This window comes from Symphalangus syndactylus, chromosome 5 (assembly GCF_028878055.3).
Source record: "Symphalangus syndactylus isolate Jambi chromosome 5, NHGRI_mSymSyn1-v2.1_pri, whole genome shotgun sequence".
NCBI lineage: Eukaryota > Metazoa > Chordata > Mammalia > Primates > Hylobatidae > Symphalangus > Symphalangus syndactylus.
This window is the reverse complement of record NC_072427.2, coordinates 105,239,696-105,263,764: the sequence shown is the minus strand read 5'-3', so window position 1 is coordinate 105,263,764 and position 24,069 is coordinate 105,239,696. Positions and strand designations below refer to the sequence as shown.

At 36.1% G+C, this 24,069-nt stretch overlaps 1 long non-coding RNA gene across 2 annotated transcripts in view; it reads left to right on the top strand.

Moving 5' to 3' along the window:
- The window catches only part of LOC134736658 (uncharacterized), a 232,281-nt gene that overhangs the window by 115,616 nt on the left and 92,596 nt on the right, over positions 1-24,069 (top strand). Inside the window, exon 3 of one of the 2 annotated variants that reach the window (XR_010120799.1) lies at positions 15,038-15,223. The exons of the other annotated variant lie outside the window; for it this stretch is intronic. This is a non-coding gene — a long non-coding RNA (uncharacterized lncRNA). The remainder of the gene's footprint in view (positions 1-15,037; positions 15,224-24,069) is intronic. 2 annotated transcript variants of the gene reach the window in all.

Sequence of the window (24,069 nt, the reverse complement as noted above, 5' to 3'; positions counted from 1 at the left end):
CACATACTTACCAAGGTAGTCAAATCTGATAAAGAATTTTATTTTTCCATTTTCCTCATTAACAGTGAAATGAGTCAGGCATAGTGGTGCATACCTGTAGTCCCAGCTACTCTGGAGACTGAGACTGGATGATCACTTGAGCCCCCAGGTTTGAGGCTGCAGTGAGCTATGATCACACCACTGTACTCCACTCTGGGCAACACAGTAAGACCCTGTCTCAAATAATAATATTAATAATGATGAAATGAGTGTGAGTTGTTACGTTTATTGGTCATTTAGGCTTCTTTGTTTGTGAATGTTTAATTCATATAATTTGCTAATATTTCCATACTGTTTATCTTTTCTTTATTGCTTCATAGTGGTCTTATTATGGCCATTAATTATGGATATCTATATTTATTACATATAGTCCCACCTAAACTTGTCTCTTCACTGATTTTATGGGGACATTGCATTAGTAGGAGCATTTATACAATTATTTATGAGTTGAAATTTTTAAAATATCATGTAAGAAATTATTCTCTATTCTAAGACCACAAGAATATTTTCATCCAAAATTTCTCTAAAGGTTTTAAAGTTTTGTCTTTTGTATGCAAGGAAATTATTTTTATATATGGTCTGACTTCAGGAAACTTTTTTTTTTTTTTTTTTTTTTTTAGTACAGGTAGCCTATTGTTCTGGTATCATTGATTGAATGGTTCCTTTTTACCTCATTGTTTTCTAACATCACTTTTCCCTTACATGCAATGATCTTTCCCAGACTGTCTATTCTTTGAGTCTATTTGTCTATTCTGGCAATAACATTACCGTTCTCTTTATATATTCGCATAACTTCATGATGAGTTAAGCTACCTGGGTAGCCTCCACCTTTTTTAGCTTCTTAAACATTGACTTAATTATTCTGAGGCTTCTTCGCTTTTGAATTACTCTCAGGCCTCCTTACTTCCACATACATTTTAGAATTGGCTTGCTAAGTGCCTTAAAAAAATTCTGATGGAATTAGAATTGAATGTATGAATATACATTAAATTAAATGTATGGATTAATTGAGGGAACATTGACATCATTATGACATTGATTCCTTCAAAAGTTTATGAACGTGGACTACTTTTCCAGTAAATGTTTGATTTATGCTGTTACTTTGTATCTTGTTTCTATATTTAATAGTATATTTTTCTTAGAACAAATGTTTTTTATTTAGTGCTAGTTTATAGCCTAGTTTATAGTGATCCTATATTCAGCAGTTTTATTAATTTCATTCTAATTGGCAAGTAGAGTCTCAGAATTTATTTTTGGTGGGGGATGAGGTAAACAAATCTATAAATTTTAAATACTAGCGTATTTACAAACCGTGTAGCAAAGATAGCTTTTGCTTCTTAACAAGCCAGCCATCTGGGTTGTGCAGTTCTGATTTTGGCTGGGCTCCTCATGTATACAAGTGCCTCCAGCAGCCAGCCAGCAAGCCAAGGCCTCTTCAGAGGGATCGGCTGGGAACATGGTCCACTGGCCTCTCATATCTTTCATTGTCCACCATCTAGCTCAGGGCAGCTCTGCATGGTTTCCAGAGAAAAGAAGTGTGTGTTGTCTCTTAAAGTCTAGGCTCAGAACTGGAAAAGCATCGCTTATGCCACATAATTCTGGCCAAATAAGGCAAAAGTTCAGCTCAAATTGAAGAAAGAAAAATTGGCTATAACTCGCCTTGGAAGTAGATACAAAATCACATTGGCAAAGGAACAGGGATTACAGGTAAAGGGGCTTTTTTACAATCACATAATCACACCTTTGTTTCTTGGTCTCACATATCATTTTTGTTGGCTTTCTGGTTAGTTTTTACAAAGTAAGATAATACTTTATTACTTATTCTTTTGGATCAAGATTTTTGTGATGCTTTTTAGAAATTATTTGTAGTAGAGAAGCTGATGGATTACTAGACAAGAGCTTTGACTGTGGTATAAGTCATCACATGAATTGATGTTGGCAAAGAGTGTCAGGCTATCTATTCCAAAGCCTTTGCATTACATCTTTTTTTTTTTTTTTTTTTTTTTTTTGAGATGGGGTCTCACTCTGTCACTCAGGCTGGACCACAGTGGCACGATCTTGGCTCACTGCAACTTCCACCTCCTGGGTTCAAGTGATTCTTGCGCCTCAGCTTCCCAGGTAGCTGGGATTACAGGTGTGCGCCACCATGCCCTGCTCATTTTTTTGTATTTTTAGTAGACACAGAGTTTCACCATGTTGGCCAGGCTGGAATCGAACTTCTGACCTCAAATGACCCACCTGCCTCAGCCTCCCATGTGCTGGGATTACAGGCGTAAGCCACCACGCCCAGCCTGCATTACTTAAATAGACTTTTATGCACATTTTGTGTGTATATGATAAATTTTCCATGCTCCTATACTTCCTGTTTTTATTCTTCACATATACTTCTCTAAAGCTACCTTAGTTCTGTGCCGTGTTGCACGTGACTACTTCACCTTTCACTGATCAATTTTGTGTTGGCTGTTTACATTTTCTTTTTAGTACAGTAACTTCATATTTTTTCTGTCTCCTTTTACCCCCAGCTCTTACTATCTCATTGATAGAAAGAAGGAGTTAAATAATTTATTAAATCTCTTTTTTTTAACTACTTTGGTGTACGGATCCTCCTATATGTCAGTCAATCAATCTGTCAACAGTATATTTTAGATTCCGCTGTCATAGAAGCTAAAAATATAGAATCAGACAAATGATATGATTTCTGCCCCCTTAAAGCTTACACTCCAATAAGTAGACATAACTGTACTATGTGAAAGAGAGTCACCCATCTTCCAAGCTTGAGAGTCTCTTTAGTATTTTCTATGCATATACAATCTGAGAATGGCCATGAACAGGTTGCTTTATCATAGCACACGGATCTTTTAGGAGGCATTGGGGCTCCAGTTCTCAAATTTGCTGTTCTTTTTTCCTCATACCATTAAACAAATCTGAGCTACATGAGAAAAAGTGATTTATCATTTTAAAAAGTCATCTGCATTACTTTTACTTTTAGATCAATTTTAGTGCTTATATTGAATCCAAATTTGTCCACCACTTTTGTAAAGTTAGATTTCTTAAATGGCGATAATTTATATAAGTGAGTGATCAGACCGGTTAGAGAGAGAATAATGAAGAGTCTGAACTGAGAAGTTCATCCATATTCTTACCCTTCACTTTGGAAAGAATGAGTCTGCACAGGTCAGCAGGTAGTGACTCCTCTCATGTGTTGGCATCACATATAAGCATATGTGGGAGTAGGCAGATAAACTGTATGGCCCCCAGCAAGATGCACTGCCACCAATAGTTTGATTGTCTAAATCTTATTAGCTTAGCTGGGTGTGGTGGCATGTTCCTGTAGTCCAAGCCACTTAGGAGGCTGAGGCAGGAGGATCACTTGAGCCAAGGAGTTTGAGGTCGCAATGAGCTGTGACCGCACCCTTGTACTCCAGCCTGGGCGATAGAGCAAGACTTTGTATCTAAAATAAATAAATCTAATTAGCCTGGGAGTTCCTTGAGAGCCAGAGTGCTTGATTCTCTTTCAGCTCCAATGTCCCATCCTAGTGCAGTTCCTGGAAGATACTCAGTAATAGCTGGTAAGAGAATATGAGAACAAATTGTATGTGTATTGACATAATTTTAAAAAACTGCTTTCTCCTTCAAGCTTGTTTGGTTCATAGATAATTTGAAAATGTTATTAATAGCATGATCCCTGGACATCACAGATATAAGGGCTTGCATTCACCAGCCTAATTCCAAATCTATTTTCTGAGTAACATTTTGAAATAGGGTGAAGCAGAACAACGCTTATTGCAAACCTCTCAGTCCCCTTCAAGGGGGCTAACATTGAGGGAAAATGTTGTGGAAAATCAGCTGATTTTGAACAATGTATTAGTCAGAGTTCTCCAGAGACACAGAACCAATAGGATGTGTGTATATATAAAAGAGAGTTAATTAGGGAGAACTGGCTCACACAATTACAAGGTGAAGTCCCATGATAGGCCGTCTGCAAGCTGGGGAAAGAGATAAGCTGGTAGTAGCTCAGCCCAAAGCCTCAAAACCAGGGAGGATGACAGTGTAGCCTTTAGTCTGCGGCCAAAAGGCCAAAGAGCCCCCAGGAAGCCGCTGGTGCAAGTCCTAGAGTCCAAACGCTGTGGAACTTGGAGTGCGATGTCCAAGGGCAGGAGAAGTGGAAGCAAGTGTCCAGCAGGGGAAGAAGAGAGTCAGAGCAGGAGCAAGAGAGAGAGAGAGACAGTGCAAGAGGAGGTGCCACACACTTTTAAATGACCAGATCTCTTGAGAACTCACTCACTCTCAGGAGAACAGCACCAATAGGACGATACTAAACCATTCATGCCCTCATAATCCGGTCACCTCCCATCAGGCCCCATCTTTAACATTGGGGATTACAACTCAACACGAGATTTGGGCAGAGGCAGATATACAAACTAGATCAAACATTTTTAATAAGCCAGATCTTTGTCACTGACATCTTCTCAACATCATCTCTGAGCACTATATGATGGTTTCTTATACATCCTGGAGAATGAGTCTTCCCTCTCCCCTCAAAATGCAGAGATTGATCAAATAAAATATTGATGTTAAATCTACTTAGTCAAAAGTAGGTTGGGCTCTTCTGCAGCAGAGGGAAGGCACATGATCACTAGGATGTCTGTTTAATAGGAAGGATATTGTGAATGTCTCATTCTTGAATCCTGAAGTAGGTTTGACTGCAGATGTCCAGAAGTTGATTGAAGCTCTGCTCCAAAGGGGGGAAAAAAGGTTTTGTATGATTGAGACAGTTTCTGTGATAAGACAACCTGCTACAAAATACTTTAGCACTGATATTATTAAAATGAATTAAATGGGAAGTCATATTAAATAGTTTGATGAGGGTTGAAGTTCCAAATTTCTGAAAATGATGCTTTTACTCACTCGTTCTCACCTTCTTCAGAGACTTTGCTGCTGTTAGTGACCTAGTAAGATATGCTGTCACCTCTGGTAGGTGGAGAATCACCTGTGTAGGTGGCAGGATTAAAAGATTTATTATCACTTTTTCACCTTCTTCCTGTTAATCTAGTTCTTCTTAGGCCCTTCTCCAGATGGTCTCACTTTTGGCTGTGTTTCAACATCAAGAATTGTTGATGTTTTATTGTCACTTTCTTTAGAAATGTGGAAATGTGTCCTGAAATGAGAACTTTATTACACTTGATATAGAAGTTATAATGTTGCTTACAGCTTTGATGTGTAAAGCTGTGAATTCTTCTTGTTTTTGTTTTGTTTTTTTGCTAGATTATCTTTCACAGACTGGATTATAATCTGTGTCTTTTCTAACAGAAATAAGACCTGCTCATATATCAAGATATTTCCTAATTGTTTCTGTAAATACATCAGCAATTATTTAATTGACACCTAGTAATAGTCATTTCAAATGAATGTTAATTTATTACATCATCTTTCTCAAAATGTTCAAGTTAATACTATAATCAATATTTTATTGACCAAATGTGCCATATTAGTGAACAAATCAAGAAGTCTAGATCTGATTATTATAGTTACTTTCTTAGAATACAATTCAAACTTTAATACAAAAGCTATAGCCATTGAACAAATCACATTTCTTAGGTAGTTCTGTTAAAGACACTGGTTGTTACCATCAATTAAAAACAGTATTTTATTAAGATTTTCTCTGAAAGCAATGAATAAGATACACTAGCTGTCTTCATGAAGTTTACAATCTAGTGTGAAGTATTAGAAAAGGACTAGTGAGATCCAGGCAAGGACGGAGTAAGAGAGAAGATATAAACATCAGAAAAACAACAAACATGAAATTTTCAAAGCATGGTGAAATTGACATCAGTGTCTTTGATGGAGAAAAGTAGACTTCTAAGTTTTTCTTCATTAGTTCTCTAATATTCCATTCATGTTTAGGGCACCAGTTATTGGATTCTTGCATCTTACACAGTGAAAACCATCCTTTAAAATTAATACTTTAGCTCTATAGTTTACCAGCTATTCATTGTGTATATAAGTAGTTCAGGAGAAATGAATGTAGAATGAAACTAGGCTAGTTTTTCCTCTTACCCATTTAACAAACAAAGGTTGGGGAAAATACGGTCAAATATATTGAACCCAGGAACATGATATGAAAAAAAAATATAAGAATAGGGTTTCATAGAAAATATTTTACCCATTTCCATTCTTCTATCTGAAACATTATAAGTATGTATTAGGAAATTTAGCCTTTCATTAAAAGCTTATGTTGTAATTTTGTTCAACTTAGCCAAGCATGTCTAATTAGCATTCCCGCAGAGTCTATCTCTAACTGTCTCAGACAGCTTCAATCTTGGCTATTCCATTACATATGCTGAATAAGTGATTGGGATTCAACTCTAGAAATTTATCAACTTTTTATTTTGTAGATTTCAGGTAGAAATACAGGTCAATAGTTTAAGATGTTAGTTGGCACTTTTATATTTTAAGGCCAATGAATATATAGTTCTATTAATGTCCTCCAATTTACTTCCAATTTATTTTTATTTATACATTCCAGAGACATATAAAAATATCCTAACCTTTTACTCTTTTTTTTTAAAAAAGTATTATTTGTTTGATATTGCCCAGATGACAAAGAGTTTTAAGCAATTTTTCACGTTTTTGCCTACATTTTCAAATTATGTGTCAAAATGACAGAAATTTTGATGGCACTTTTATAAATAGTACTGTGATATATTACACTTAATGTTTCTATTTTCACTTAAAATTAATGATACACATTGAAGCCCACATATTCTCTTTTAGCTAATTCATAATTTCATTCAATTTGGGGTTTTTAATTAATAAGTCTTTTTTACTTAAGCTTATTTCTTCACTTTTTAAATGATTTTATTTACGATTTGAGAAATGATGACTTTGGACCTGATATATTTATTTGGATCAATGTCACTGGTATTTTCTATTAAAAAAGCATATTTTAATAGGCAATGTTTTCATATTTACTATTCATGACTATAAATTTCAAATTCTTATCAAAATATTCTAGTTTGTGATAATCTCATCAAGTATGTAGCATGATTAATTTTCTACGTATATTCATTTCTGCGTTTTATTATGGGTTTTTTGGTTAGATATTTCTTTAGTCACCTCCAAATATTTAATATTATGCTTACCTAAATTTTTAAATCAGCTTTGTTCAGCCATAATTTTAGAATAAAATGTACCAATTTTTGGTATAAAATTCAACATATAATTCAACATACTCTCTCTGCAAATCTCATGACTTTTGTTAACATTTCTTTGGGGAAAACGATGGGATCAGAAGTGGCCCCCAAGCTCCTTCCCAGCCACATCTGGACCAACACCTGGTGCCTACAAGAGTCCCTTGAACTCAGTTATCTTCTGGCTGCTTTCTAAGATTTAAGATCTCCCATTTTTAGGTTGAAGTCTTGAAAACTTTTCTTCAGGAAGCCAGTTTATTAGGCTCTATGAGCCCTGTGGGGTGCACTCACATTTTGTAGGGTACACTTGCAATTTGTGGGTACACTCATGTTTCCTGGGGTGTGCTCATATTTCAGGTTTTGCTGTAATGCTCACACTAAGGGTATCAGAAGGGACACCTTTGTCAGGTCCCTGCAATGAGTAACCCATGTCCCGAGGGAATGGTCTCTGACCAGCTGCCTTCAGGTACTCAGGTGAGCTTTACATTTAAAAACTGTAGGGAAAATTCCTGCACCTTAATGCTTTGGATAAACTCAACCTGAGAAAGTTTAAAGCCGTGCCAAGACATTTTCTGGGACTCTGATTGGTAACATGTTTAAACATTATAGGGATCATTCAAACCACCTGTTGTTTTAAAACTAAAATAAAAGATTGCTGCTACAAAATTTTACATTTTAAACAAGATATGCTTATCTCATTGATATCTCGAGGCTAGAAAACAAACAAGAACCATTCAGGACTCAAAGACTGCCTTGCCACAAAATACTGTCTCAAAGCTAACTAACTAAAACTTTTTTTCCTTTCCAGAGCTCCCCCTCCTCCTTTTGACGATTCTCTTTATCTTTCTGTGAACTAAACTCTCTTTATCCAAAACTCCTCACTATTCTGACATACTATTTAGAAAAAACACTTAAAAACCCACAAAGATATAATTCCTGTGTAAAGACCGCCTTCTTATGCTAAACAGAATGGCAACATTCTTATCTTAAGGGCAAAGAATTGAGTCCAAAAGCTGCTGCATAGATTTTGTTAAAATAAATTTTATTTATATATATATATTTGTTCTCTTTACATAATTCAGTTACATTTTCACAGTCAACTAATATTTGTCCAATTCAGTATATTGATAAGTGCCTCAAATTGTTTTACCCAAAAGTAACCTGTTAGTAGTAGCTCAGTAGTAGCTATAAAAGCCCTGCTAATATTTGTTGGTTTTTCCTTTCTGTGGTTCATCTGAATAATTTATATTTCTACGTATTTATATTTATTGATATTTTATTCTGCAGTTTCTAATCTTCTGTTAATATCTTCCAATGTATTTTTTATTTCAGATAGTGTATTTTATCTCTAAAAATTCAATTTAATTCTTTTCACATCTTACTACTCATTATTTTTATACCTTTTAAAAATATGAATTATACATCTAATAGATGTTTTAGTGTTCTTTTCTGCTAATTCTATAATACCTTAAATTTGAAAACCTACTTCTGTTTATTGATTTTTCTCTGTTATGGATTATATTTTTCTACTTCCTTTCATGCCTGTCAATTTTTGTTTGGGTGTTGGGCATGGTAGAATTTATGTTTTTGTTTTCTGAATGTTTTTTGTAGTCCTTTTAAATATTGTTGGGCTTTGCATTAGATCACAGTTAAGATACCTGGGACAAGTTGGATCCTTTTCAAGAAATGCTTCCAAGTTAGAATTGTTAATTTGTTAGGATGATCAAAAAATATCACTCAGTATAGAACTCTTCTGAGGAGTTACAAGCATTATTTCTCTTCAATACTTATTTTCTTCACCTAAGAGAATGCTGTCTCATGCAGGCAAATTTCAGTATTGGGACAAAAATAAGAGGTTTTCCTCATTGCAGATATCCAGGGCTGTCAATCTCTCTGCTCTCCAAATTTTTTCTTATAAATTTTAATTACCTTGGTCTTCTGAACTCCAAATGTCTCCTCAACTCAGCAGGACCACTAATCGCTGTTTAATTCTCTGTGTTTTGCATTTAAGCCTGGGAACTCTATTAAAGCAATAAGCTGAGGCAATGACGGGGCTTACCTCATTTGTTTTCTCTTATTCAGGAATCACTTTACTGTACTGCATATATCTGTTGTTCAATATAAAAACAAAAATGAAAGCATAACAACAAAAACAGTTGTTTTATATATTTTGTTTGGTTTTCTATTATTTTAAGATTGGAAAATAAATCTGGCTTTCTTCACTGTAAGCAGAAGTCAGATTTTTTAAAAACCTGTTAAAAATATTTGTTTCTCTAATTCCAAATTTGTTATAGAATTGTTTCATTTCTATTCATACCGAGAGTCTGAATATCCTAAAGGTTAAGATACCAAATCGCCTGGGTGTAAAGAGTCTGAATATGCTAAAGGTTAAGATACCAAATCGCCTGGGTGTAAAGAGTCTGAATATCCTAAAAGGTAAGACACCAGATCGCCTGGGTGTAAAGAGTCTGAATATAAAGGTTAAGACACCAAATCGCCTGGGTGTAGAGTCTGAATATCCTAAAGGTTAAGATACCAAATTGCCTGGGTGTAAATCTCTGCTTTGACAATTACCTACTAGGTGACCTTGAAAAGCCTCCTTGGCCAGGCTCACGCCTGTAATCTCAGCACTTTGGGAGGCCAAGGTGGGTGGATCAACTGAGATCAGGAGTTCAAGACCAGCCTGGCCAACATGGTAAAACCCTGTCTCTACTAAAAAATAACAGAAATTAGCTGGGTGTGGCAGTATGCACCTGTAGTCCCAGCTACTGAGGAGGCTGAGGCAGGAGAATTGCTTTTACCTGGGAGGTGGAGGTTGCAGTGAGCCGAGATCATGCCTCTGCACTCCAGCCTGGGCAAGAGAGTGAGACCCTGTCTTAAAAAAGAAAAAAGACCGGGTGCGGTGGCTCACGCCTGTAATCCCAGCACTTTGGGAGGCCGAGGCGCGTGGATCACCTGAGGTAGGAAGTTCGAGACCAGCCTGACTAACATGGAGAAACACCGTCTCTACTAAAAATACAAAATTAGCTGGGCGTGGTGGCACATGCCTATAATCCCAGCTACTAGGGAGGCTGAGGCAGGAGAATTGCTTGAACCTGGGAGGCAGAGGTTGCGGGGAGGCAGAGGTTGCGGTGAGCCGAGATCGTGCCATTGCACTCCAGCCTGGGCAACAAGAGTGAAACTCCGTCTCAAAGAAAAAAAAAAAAACAAACAAAACAAAGAAAAAAAAAGAAGAAACAAAAGAAAAGAAAAGACTGCTTAGTACCTTTGTGTCTCAATTTCCCCACAAGAATAGCTCTTCAGAGTTGTTGAAGGGATTAAGTTAGTTAATATAGAAAAAGCACTGAAAGCCATTTCTATCATATATTAAGATATTATTATCTCTAGTTCTGCTATCTAGTCATTTACTTATACATAAAGAAATTAGAAGGCTGGGCGCGGTGGCTTAAGCCTGTAATCCCAGCACTTTGAGAGGCCCAGGCAGGCTGATCACCTGAGGTCAGGAGTTCCAGACCAGCCTGATCAACATGGACAAACCCTGTCTCTACTAAAAATACAAAATTAGCCAGGCATGGTGTCACGTGCCTGTAATCCCAGCTACTTGGGAAGCTGAGGCAGGAGAATGGCTTGAACCTGGGAGGCGGAGGTTGCAGTGAGCCGAGATCGTGCCATTGCACTCCAGCCTGGGCAACAAGAGTGAAACTCCGTCTCATAAAAAAAAAAAAAAAAAAAAGAAAGAAATTAGAACCAATTTTTAGTACCATAATATTTGTGGACATATTTTATATTTTACTTTGTCATTTTTACATTCATTTTTAATACATTCCTTTGTTATTTTAAAAATGAAGAGGCTCACTAATCTTATGCCTCTATGTTCATAACATTTGAATGCATTACATACATAACATCTAAAGAAACCAGCTTATATATTTGACCTCAATGAATCCTCATAATAGTCCTGTGAGATTAAAACCAGTGATAGCTACACTATACTGATTTGGGGAATAAAGTTAGAGTAGTTCAATGATGTCCCCAAGGTCAAACAGCTGTCTCCTGAACACTGGAATACAAACCCAATTCCCTGTGATTCTAGAACCTTATCTGTTAGTGACTATGTGACTACCTCTATTAAATATCATTATAAGTAGGATAAACACAATTTCAGTTTTCCTTTGCATAGTTCTGCTTCATGCCTGCCTTGCAGACTGATTTTTATTTAATAGTGCCCATGGTCACTCACAAAAAGCCAAATTTGAATGATAAATTATATATTCACTGTTATATACATAACACGTATTACTGACTGATGAGATTTATAATTAGCACCTAAAACCTAGAGGATGATTTATACAGTTAAAGAAGGTGACGTCTCTAATGTCATTTTCCTATGCTTCAGTGATTTTATCACTTTGACTTTTAGAGAAAAATGACATGACACTTCACAGAGATTTGTTAAAATTTAGCAGTTAGTTATTCAGCCTTTCCCATTCTGCTGGTAGTTACAAAATAAGGTAGATATTGAAGGACAGAGGTTAAATGAAGGAAGTGTATCTTGTCAGATGCCCAACACTCCATTCTTGCCTCCTCAGTCCTACTCAGATAAAAATAATAGAATAATTAAACTTCTAGGTACAATCTCTAATCTAGTGGCTCTTTAGGGGATGGAAAGGCGGGACAAGAAGGAGAATAAGAGAGATAAATGAGTAAAACAGATATGAAAGAGAAATGAAGAGCCAACAATTTTTTTTTTTTTTTTTTTTTTTTTTTTTTTGAGATGGAGTCTTGCTCTGTCACCCAGTCTGGAGTGCAGTGGCACGATCTCCATTCACTGCAATCTCCATCTCCCGGGGACAAGCGATTCTCCGGCCTCAGCCTACAGAGTAGCTGGGATTACAAGCGCACGCCACCACACCTGGCTAATTTGTGTATTTTTAGTAGAGACACGGTTTCTCCATGTTGGCCAGGATGGTTTTGAACTCCTGACCTCAAGTGATCTGCCTGCCTTGGCCTCCCAAAATGCTGGGATTACAGGCGTGAGCCACCACACCCGGCCTCAGCAAAGTTTTGAATCATGTCAGAACTGTACTTATTTTTAAAGCTGCAAAAACAGAAATAATCTATTCATTCCTCTTAGTCACTACTGAACAGGTAAAATAAAATATTTAGTATTATCCCATGCAAATGTGAAAAAGAGGGTGAACGCAAAGCATTGACTGTTCCCAAGAGAGAGGCAAGTATGTCATTAAAGTTTGCATAATTGTTTTATCCATGAAGTAAAGAAAGGCACTTGGGCTCTTCAATAATAAAAAAGGAAATACTGGATGATATACTGGTGACTGTGAAATAGTGCAGGGACTGTCATGCAGGAAATGAAATGAAATTGCCTACTTTGAAGTCTCTTGCCTTTGCTGTTCTTTCTGCTTGAAAATCTTTCTCCAGATATGCTTATGGCTTACCTTATCATAGCCACTGGAAGTCATTTTTTCACTGAGGGCTTCCAAAGTTGCCCTGCATAACTTGCTAATTCTCTCTCACACACACGCACACTCACACTTCCTAGCTCCCTCTCTGCTTGTATTGTGTCATTTAGCACTTGCTTCTACCTAATAGAGTGTATATTTTTCTTATTTTTCTTTTTTATTACCTCAAACCTACCTAAATGTGGGGCTCATAAAAGCAGGAATTTATATCTAATTTGCTCACTGCTAATCACCAATGCTCAAATCAGTACCTGGTAATGGTTAACAAATACTTCTTACATTAATAAATAATGAACAAGATATTGTTTGGTTTTAACCCAAAGGGTTGAACAAAAATCCAGAAATAAATTGGAGGGCAGATTAGGCTCATTGTAAAATATTAGGACTATACTCTGTCTCTTTATGAGTAAGTGGCTCCCCAGAACATGCTTCTAACATTCTTGAAGTTGCTATATGATCAACTGACAGAAGTAATTTCAAGAATTCTTGCAGATTGGATGAGAGGTTGATATTTTTTTTCCTTAGTACAGAGAAACTTTGATTATTCAGCAAAGGGAGAAAAAGACATTCAAAGCACTACACACAAGCTACAATACTAAAATGAAGACTAGCTTTCCTGTTTAATCATAGTTCTCGTTAGTTTATTTCTATTACTCAATCTAACTTGAAGACTTGCTTCTGTGAAACCTGAAAAATAAAAATTGAACCAAGAGAGAAGGTGGAGATAAGAGTTCTGGGAGCAGTGGTAGAAACCAAGAAAAATAAAGGAGAAACAGCAACTCATAGAGCCTTTTTTGCACTACTTCTTAAGACATACAGTTTACAATGCTGACATTTGCCTTGAGAAAGAGAAAGAGAAGAAAAAATTTACTTATGACATGTTTTATTTTTCTTAAACTTTGAAAGGTTCAAAATTATTGTTATGCAGCTTTTATATATTAATTTAAAATCTTACTGACTGTGGAACGGTACAAAAATCAACAACAGCAGCAACAAAAATAACTTGAACTCAATAAATGCCACTTGAATCAGCAAAGACCCACGTGTGTGGTTCTGTCAAATCCCCTTGCTGCAATAGCTCTGCCAATTTACTTGACAAATGTGTAGCCCTGGACTTTCACCCGCTAGAACAATTTGAAGATGGTACTTTAGAAGTCTTTCAGGCCATTAGATGGTTATTTTTGCATAGCAGTGCTATCAGCTTGGAAAAAAAAACTATTTTGTACTTTGCTTTTTTAAAGCACAAAAATAAATAGGAGTTATACATTCAACATTTTTAACATTTCAGGAAAATAAAATATTAATTTTTCTTTTTTGTAAACCAAATGCATTTTAGGCTCAATTCTTCTCTCTTATTTCATGGCTACTACTGTGTTTTTCCAACTAGGCCAAGAGTAAAACATTGCTGACTTTTTGTAATAATACAAACCTCATTCCCTATATATTTTCACAGAAAAAAAATCTTTTTGGCAATAAAACAATTTCATCATTACCCTGATGTCATGAAATTATATTCTACTGAATTGACCAGAGAAAGACATTGTGCATAAGGCATGGTAGATCCATTAAAATTAAAATAAACACATTCAATCTTAAGGTGAAATTTGCTCATTTGCATTTTTTTTACAATTAGTAGTCATGGAGGATAATACTTTGATGACATACTAATAAAAATACATCCACAATAATGTATTATTACTAGACTTCTCTTTATTTCTAACAACATAACAGACACTGTGATAATGACCGATATGGTTTGGATCTGCAACCCTGCCCAAATCTCATGTTGAATTGTAATCCCCAATATTGGAGGTGGGGCCTGGTGGGAGGTGAATGGATCATGTGGGTGGTCCTTCATGAATGGTTTAGCACCACCTCCTTGGTGCTGTTCTCATGATAGTGAGTGAGTGAGTGAGTTATCACAAGACCTGGTTTTTGAAATGTGTGTAGCACCTGCTTCTCTCTCCTTTGCTCCTGCTCTGGCCATGTAAGGTGTGCCTGCTTTCGTTTCTCCTGATGCCATGATTGTAAGCTTCCTGAGGCCCTCTTCAGAAGCAGAAGCTGCTATGCTTCCTGGACAGCCTGCAGAACCATTAGCCAATTAAACCTCTTTTCTTTATAAATTACCCAATCAGAGGTAATTCTTTTTTTTAAATTTTATTTTATTTTAAGTTCTGGGGTGCATGTGCAGGACGTGCAGGTTTGTTACATAGGTAAACATGTGCACGGTGGCTTGTTGCACCAATCTACCCATCACCTTGGTATTAAGCCAGGCATGCATTAGCTGTTTTTCCTGATGCTCTCTCACTCCTCGCCCTCTCCCAACAGTCCCTGGTGGTGGTGTTCTCCTTCCTGTGTTCATGTGTTCTCATTGTTCGACTCGCACTTATAAGTGAGAACATGCAGTGTTTGGTTTTCTGCATTGCTGTGCTGAGGATGATAGCATCCAGCTCCATCTATGTCCCTGCAAAGGACATGAGCTCATCCATTTTTATGGCTGCATAGTATTCCATGGTGTGTATGTACCACATTTTCTTTATCTAGTTTATCATTGATGGGCATTTGGATTGATTCCATGTCTTTGCTATTGTGAATAGTGCTGCAATGTGTGCATGTATCTTTATAATGGAATGATTTGTATTCCTTTGGGTATATACCCAGTAATGGGATTGTCAGGTCAAATGGTATTTTATAGCACTGCAAGAACGGACTAACACAATGCCTTTTTGCACACATTATTTCTAATTATCAGAACAACTCAGACAGATCATAATTTTGACTTACAAATGAGGAAACTTAAACTCTAAAGATTAATTGGAAGCTCATATGGCAAAAAGGGAGGTATGATCAGAATTTGAAACTAAGTCTTGTTGATTCAGTAGTTATAATATTTATTAGTAGTTATTTGGTAATATCAATGAAATGGATAAACTGGTTAGCTAGCCTAACCAAAAATTAAACAAACAAACAAATAAAGAAGACACAAATTACTAATATCAGGAATGGAAGAATAGTCATCACTACTGTCTCATAGATGCAAAAAATAATAATAAAGGCATATTATGAACAATTCTATGACCACAAATATAACTTTGATGAAATGTACCAATTAACTGAAAAACACAATTTATCAAAACTGACACAAGAATATATAATTAGAATAGCTCTATATCTATTTTAAAAATTGAATCAATAATTAATAACCTTCCAAAAAATAAAGCATTAAGACTGATGGTTTCAATGTTGGATCTTACCAAACATCTAAGAAAGAAGTGATGGTAAACCACAATCTCCAAAAAATAAAATTGGAAAGGACACTTCCTAATATATTCTATGAGGCAGCATTATCTTAATCTCAAAATAAGATAAAGACATTACAAGAAAGAAAACTAGGGACCAATATCTCTGATGAACATACATGAAAAATTTCTCAACAAAGTATGAGCAAAGAAAATCTAACAATATATAAAAACGTATACACCAGGGCCAAGTGGGATTTGTTGTAGATTTGCAGGGCTGGTTCAACGTTCAGAAGTCAGTTAGTATAATGCACCATATTAACAGATGAAAGAAGAAATATCACATGAGCATATCAACAGGTGCAGAAGATGCATTTGACAAAATGCAATAGCCACTTGTGATAAGATATCTCAGAAAACTAAGACTAGAACTTACTCAAGTTGGAAAAATAAAATCTACAAAAACCTATAGCTAACAGCATACTTAATGGTAGAAACTGGACAATTTCTTTCTGTCGTTGGGAATAAGGCAAGGATGTTTTCTCTCATCACTCCTATTCAATTCTATGATGGAAGTCCTAGAAAATGTAATTAAAAGAGGAAGGGTAATACAACATATAGAGATTGGGAAAGAATAAATAAAACTGTGTGTGTTTGTAGATGACAGGGGTTGTCTGTGTAAAAAGTCCCAAAGAATTGACAAAATTACTCCTGGGACTAAAAAGCAATTACTGCAAGATTGTATAATACAACCTTATAAATACACAATAGTCAAATTATATTTATGTATAGCCTGTAATAAACAAATATAATTTGAAATTAGAAGCATTTTGGTTCAAATATACAAATATATAGAAGATCTGTATGAGTAAAACTACAAAGCTCAGATAAAACAACAAAGAGATCTAAATAAAAAAATAGATGTTCCAACCTGACCTAGATACAAACAATCACAACCCAAAATTCTAGAAAGTCATTTTGTGGACATCAGCAAATGACTCTAAAGTTTATATGAAAAGACAAAAGATGCAGAATAGCCAACACAATACTGAAGAAAAAGAAAAAAGTTATAATACTAAACTACTGGAGTTTATAAATTACTGTAAGGTACATTAGTCAAGACAGTGTGATATAGGCAAAAGGCTAGACTAATGGAAGAACAGGTCAATGGAAAATAATACAGAGCTCAGAAACAGACCCAAACAAATACTATTAATTAATCTTTGAGAAAGGAACAAAGGCAATTCCATTGAGAAAGGATAATCTTTTCAACAAATGGTGCTGCAACAACTGGACATGACCAGAGGAAAGAGATTATTTATTACAGACCTAATTAAGGATTTTGGACCTCCAGACAAACGCAATCTTTGCTGAGAATGGAACTGCCCATAAGTAAGTTCTAAAGATGTGTTCTGCAGCATAGTGCCTACAGTTAACAATACAGCGCGGGGCACATCAGCACATCAAAATTTGTTAAGAAGGCTCGTCTCGTGTTAAGTGTTCTCACCACAAAAACAAAAACATAGGGGCACAGGAAAGCTTTGGGAGGTGACGGTTACATCTGTAACCTCAAATGTACTGATGCTATCACAGGTGTTTGCATATACTGAAACTCACCAAATGGTCCAGATTAAATATATATAGTTATTTGTATATCAGTTACACCTCATTAAAGCTGTTAACAAAAGAATCAATGTGATAATTTGCATGGGAGAACACACATGATTCAGGTTATAAGGCAAGAAAGGCCAGTGGGAATGTGAATTCCTATGATCACCTCACACAAATTAAATGTGGGGTTCTAGACTCTGAGACAAATTCCAGAGTGCTCTCACTAATGATAACTAATTGATTGCCTAATGATCTCTTCAGTGAAATGAGGATTTCTTGAAGAAATGCATGAGTTTGTAATGACTCCCGGCCTGTTGAAAGCCTTCAATCCCCAAACTGAGTGGACCCAGTGAAAACAAAATAGTGGTATATTTCTACCCCATCACAGCAAAGAATGAACACCAATGGTTATCCAAAAAAAATTAAAATCCTTAGACATATTCCTGAAGAGACATAAAGAAATAGTTCCTTAGGGATAAGGGAAGCCCTAATGAGAAAATGTCACCTACATCTCAAGGTAGCTGTCAGAGATAGATTAAAGAGCTATTGATACTCTACAATTCCCAGACTTACTGCGGGCAAGCCTTATGAAAGGCAACAATTGGGGAGAAGTTCACTTCTTCCTAATCAGCCTGAGGCATATTTCCCACAAATCAGTTGATTCATTTGGCAAACTTTTATGGAGCACCAACTATATATTGTACTATACACTATAGTAGAATCAGGAGATTAAAAAGTATGATTACAACACAGTCCATATCCTGAGAAATAGTCCCATCCTTTAGAATCTTAATATTTTTTCTAAAACATCATTTGGTGGACAGTCTGTTTCTTTACTTACATATTTAATATAAACTATAGCAGAAAAAAAGATACTATTTAAGAACAAAGACTGCAGCCAGATTGCCTGGTTTCCAGTTTTTTTTCATTTCCTAACTATGTGACCTTTGCCAAGTTTCCTACCTCCTCAGTGCTTTATATTCCTCATCTGTACAGTGCAATGTATAATATACTGAGTACAGTGTCATAGTTATCTACCTTGTAAGGTTGCTATGAGGATTTAAGTGAGTTAAAACTTGTAAGGTATCTACAACCATTCTAGGCACATAGAAAGTTCTAAAGCCATGTTTGCTGCTGCTGCTACTATCACCCTTGTTATTACTGTTGTTGCCACCATTGTTTTCACTCCAATGGGTTACAGGTTGACTTATGTTTACATAATCAATAGGAATGTTATCTCACCATCCCATGGCACATTAACCACAGCAATTGTTATTTAGTAGCTATGTCTACGAAATAGCTACTAAAGAGAGCCTTTCAAAGATTTATATCTTTTACCAAATAATACCTTGCTTGTGGGGACACAGATCCACAAATATTAGTGACTTTGTGACAATCACTAATATCTCATTAGGCACAGAGTTTTGAAGTTCTTTTTTTCAGCTAGAGAGTTATGCAAATATTATGTATACTCACTGCACAATTAAACCTAATTATTTTAAAATGCAAAATGACTGACATTGCACATCTTCTCACCATATTTTTCCCAATAGGATAGCATAGGTGTACTGTCAACTTTATGACAAGAATATGGCAGAGCTATGCATCCTTTGGCAGAGATTTGCTACAATTACTTAAATTCCTTACACTTTAACTCCTCAGAATTTCTGTAGAGGAAGAAAAGTTAAATCTGTAACTATTATGCCTTCTACTCTGTTATATGCTCACATCTCTGTGAATCTTGATTTAAGCTGAGTGCATCATTAATCTTTAATATAACCTGAGAACAATAGTCAAATAGAATAATGAGTGGTATTGAAGAAATATATAGAACAGCATGCCCAGAAATGCATTCAACCACTCCATATCTTGCATTATTAGACACACCCACTGACTTGCACAGATCCAGAATTTTTGACTCTTTGTTGAAAGCAAGGGTAGGCAAAACTTATTCATAGCAGCCCAGATAATATAATATGTTCAGCTTTGTGGGCCATATGGTCTCTGTGACAACTACTCAACTCTGCTACTATGACATAAAAGTGATCATAGACAATATATAAATAAAACATGGCTGTATTTTAATAAAACTTCATTTATGAACAGTAAAATTTGATTTACACATAATTTTCATGTGTCACATATATTATTTTCCTTGAAATTTTTTTCAAAAAATTAAAAATGCAACAAGTCTTTGCTCCCAGACCATACAAAAACATATGGCAGGCTTGATCTGGCTTACAGGCTACAGTTTCCTGAGCCATAATGCATAGTAATCAGAATATTTTGAATTTAACAATTTAACCATGGAACTGCAATCATTACCTAGAAGATTAGCTGGTAACATAAAATGTCTCAAGGCATGCATTAAAACTTCAGTCTTATTTTTATCATTTGTTTATTTAGGATTCTAACTTTGAGAACAAAAATCATGGGTTATGATTTCACATCTACCACTGTTAGTTTGCTAGCCTTCAGTGAAAATTTCCAACCTCTGGCAGCCTTTTTTTCCCAAAGTCTGTTATTTGGGAGATGGATTATATCACTACTATCAGCTCACACTATGTATCAGAATCACCTGTGGAGAAACCAAGGCTGAACACTCAGAGATATGGCCTCAACACGTGACACCAACCTGCATCCAGGGTTGGAAACCACTGGGCTACTGAGCTCCAGACCTCTTTCTGTTTGATAAGTCTAAGAATTTCTATTCTGTACACACAGTTGACACAAATATCAGTAATAATGTAGCATTACTTCAGAGAATATTAAATTTCAATAATTAGTAGAAACGCTTTGCAGAAAAATTCAGAACTATTTAACTTCTCCTCCTTCATGATGGCAAAATAAAAAAGAAAATATATATTTAACTTCTTTTAGCTCACTGTTGAGAGATGGACAGAATAGAAAGAAAATAAGTAAACAAATCATATGCATTTCTTTTCCCAATAGCTAGAGCATAGAAAATTACAGAGAAATAAAGCAGCAATAATCTGAAAGCTTCTATGTATTCTTATTCTCAAGCCCTATTTCCTTATTTAGGAGGTTTTATAGTTGAACAATTGCAGCATTATTTCTCTGCTTCCAGTTTCATTATTGAAAAGACAGTTCACACAAATATTCAAAAATAAGCAGTCTACATTTTCATAATATGGTTCATTTGTTCCTAACTTTTAGTACATTTCACAGTCAATATCTTGTGTATACTCATGTGATTGACTCAATTTTCAACTGTCAGCTTCACAAACCGTCATCAAAAAAATCAGGTGATCAAGCAGAGCTTGGTTGTTCAGACTTCTTACAGTAAGGGACACACACGCAGACACACACACACACACACCTACACACACACACACCTTCTTGATAAAAAAAACAGTAATGTTCCAACCATTGGGTAGGAAATGTTTAGGGTTTTATAACCTGAGCAGAATGATTTTAAGATGAGTGTTTCAAAGGAGGAAACTGGTTGAAATTAGGTATAGTTTTTAAATTACTAGATCTAGATTAGTGATCACAGTGAGGAATGGGTCTTAAAGGGGGATTTGATAAGCAGGCTGTCCTCACAGTGAGGAATGAGTCTTAAAGGGTCTTAAAGGGGGATTTGATAAGCAGGCTGTCCTCACAGTGAGGAGTGAGTCTTAAAGGGGGATTTGACAAGCAGATATGTCAGCCTGCCATATGTTTTTGTATGGTCTGGGAGCAAAGGCTTGTGGCTGCATTTACAGTCTTGTCTTCAACAATTAAATATTTCTTGCAACAAGTAATTAAGACATTTTTGCTTGATTCCAATATTGTTTGACATAGGGACATGTAAATATGTTCATCATATATATTACTTAACAGAAGGGCAGAAAAGTATGCCTGGACCTGGCATGACTTAACACAGAGAGAAAAAAAATGTTTATATTAATGCTGACACTTTTGGTCATGCTTTTGGTCATGCCTAAGATATACCATTATCTTATGAACTACCTTAGTCTGTTTTGTATTGCTACACACAAATACCTGAGATGAGTAATTTATAGAGAAAAGTGGTTTATTTAGCTCATGGTTCTGCAGGCTGGACAGTTCAAGGACATGGCCATGATTTCTGGCAAGGTCTTCTGTGCTGCAACATAACATGGCAGAGAAGGTCAAAATGGAAGCAGTTATGTGTGAAGAGGAAAAACCTAAGAGGCATCCTGGCTTGATAGCAACTCATTCTCAAGGGAATTCATTAAGTTCCATGAGAACTGATTCAGTCTTGCCAGAGTGAGAACTCATTCACTACCATGAGAAGGGCACTAAGCCATCAGGAGAGATTTACTCCAATGATTCAGACAATTCTCACTAGGCTCCACTTCCCAAGACTGCCACTTCAGGGATCAAATTTCAACATGAGGTTGGGTGGGAACAAACTCAAACCAAATCACAGCATGAGGATATGATCAATGCAGATCAAAATTACTGTCTGATGTATTGGGTTCACTGTGTTAGGTAGAATGGTGTTTCCCCATAGGAGCCCGTTTTGAAGCCTCCATAGCTTATGTATATATTAGATTAAATAGCAAAGGGGAATTCAAGGTGATAGATGGATATAAGGTTGCAATCAGCTGACTTTAAGACAGAAAATATTAGCTGACTTTAAGACAGAAAAAATTATCCAGATAAGCAAAATATAATTATAAGAGGACTTCCAGCATGACTGTTGGAAAAATTATTCCCCAGTGAAACTGGTAAAAATTATTTTTTTAAAAAAAAAACAACTTTTTATAACCCCTGGAAATGATCCTAAAGGAATACAGCAAATGAAGAAACATCCATTCAATTAAATCTGTTAATATTCACAATGAAAAGCAGGAGTGTGTAGTATTTAAGCAAAGTCCACTCCATTGCCCTCCCAGCTCAGAGATATTATCATAAGATATTAAAAACAATAAGATTTAATAGCTGACTTCTCCAATCTAGACTTCCTTAGCCAAGAACAGATGGCATCTTCTCTCACAGCTTCCAGTTGGAGAGCTTTCTTCTAGGGCAGAATGCAACATCCACGTTTCTCCTCCTGCTGCCAGTTGTCTCCTGTTGCTGAGGTTGTTTCAGGTGAGAGCAGTTGAGAGGCAAGGCTCCCTTCTTCACCCCACCCTCCACTCATGGAACAGAGACTCCATTTAGGGCACAGCACCTTCAAAAATACTGGGGCCCCAGTTGCCTTACCCTGGATCATAAGTTTCCACACCAAGAAAACCAACTCATGAAGACCTCATGCTACAGTCTCCACTTCCATTGGGCACTCAGGTTCAAAAGTAGGAGCATCGCTCAGAGAAAGTATCCCATCATCTCAAACCCAACCACAGAGGCCTAACTCAATATTTTACTAGAGGGAAAAGCAGGCCATAATACTAATAGCTCCTAGTCTCTTCCCAAAGAAATTGACTTCACTTGCAACAGAACATGGGGAAATTCTAACCTATAGACATGGAGGTCATGGTGAAAAGCAACTGGGAGAAAATAGATTCAAGACATAGGCTGAACAGTAAGCCAGTTCATTTGTAGGAGAGAACCTGAGAAAGAGAAAACTTAGAGAAAAACATATACAACACTGATCTAAGGACCTCCTTCATAGAAGCCCAGATCTGATTGGATTAGCCTATAGAGCAATTTATAACCCAGGACATAGTTGAAAATAGTAGAGCAATCAGCCTCCAATTAATGGGGCATAAGAGTTTGCAATGGTCAGGGAAAGAGATGAAGAGAGGCGTACCAAACCCACTATTGTCTCAAGGTGACTGTGGACATACCAAAAGCTGTGCCCCATTGAAGATTAACATCAGAGGTTTAACAGTATGGGGTAGGAGAAAATAACATCACTAAAATATTCCAGCCCTGAAAGGGAGGAGACTCATATGCAAAGTTGCTGTAATATATTATCCAAGAGGTCTAGTTTCCAACAACAACGAAATAATTAGGAATGCAAAGAAACGGGAAAGTATGACATATAAAATGAAAAAAGAAAAAGCAGGCAAAAGAAACTGTGAGAGCAGCCAGATATCAAATTTAACAGGAAAGGCTTCATGGTAGCCATTTTAAGTATGTTCACAGATCGAAAGGGAACTTTGTTTAAAAAGTAAAGGAAGTCATGATGACGATGTCCAACACAAGACAAAGTATCAATAAAGAGATAAAAATTATTAAAAGAACAAAATGGAAATTCTGGAGCTGATAAACACAAGAACTGAAATGAAAATTATACTAGATGGGTCCAACAGTAGATTTGAATTGGCAGAAGAAAGAATGAGCAAACTTGAAGATAGACTGATTCAGATTATGCAAGCTAAAAAACAGAAAAAAAAAAAAAAAAGAAAAATAAGGAGCCTCAGGGAAATCTGGGACACCATTAAGTGCATCAACATCCATGTCCATATCCATATCAGACACATCATAGTAAAAATGCTTAAACTCAAAACAAGGAGAAAATCTTGAAAGCAGCAAGAGAAAATTACAACAAAACAAAACTCCACACTTTCAAGGGGA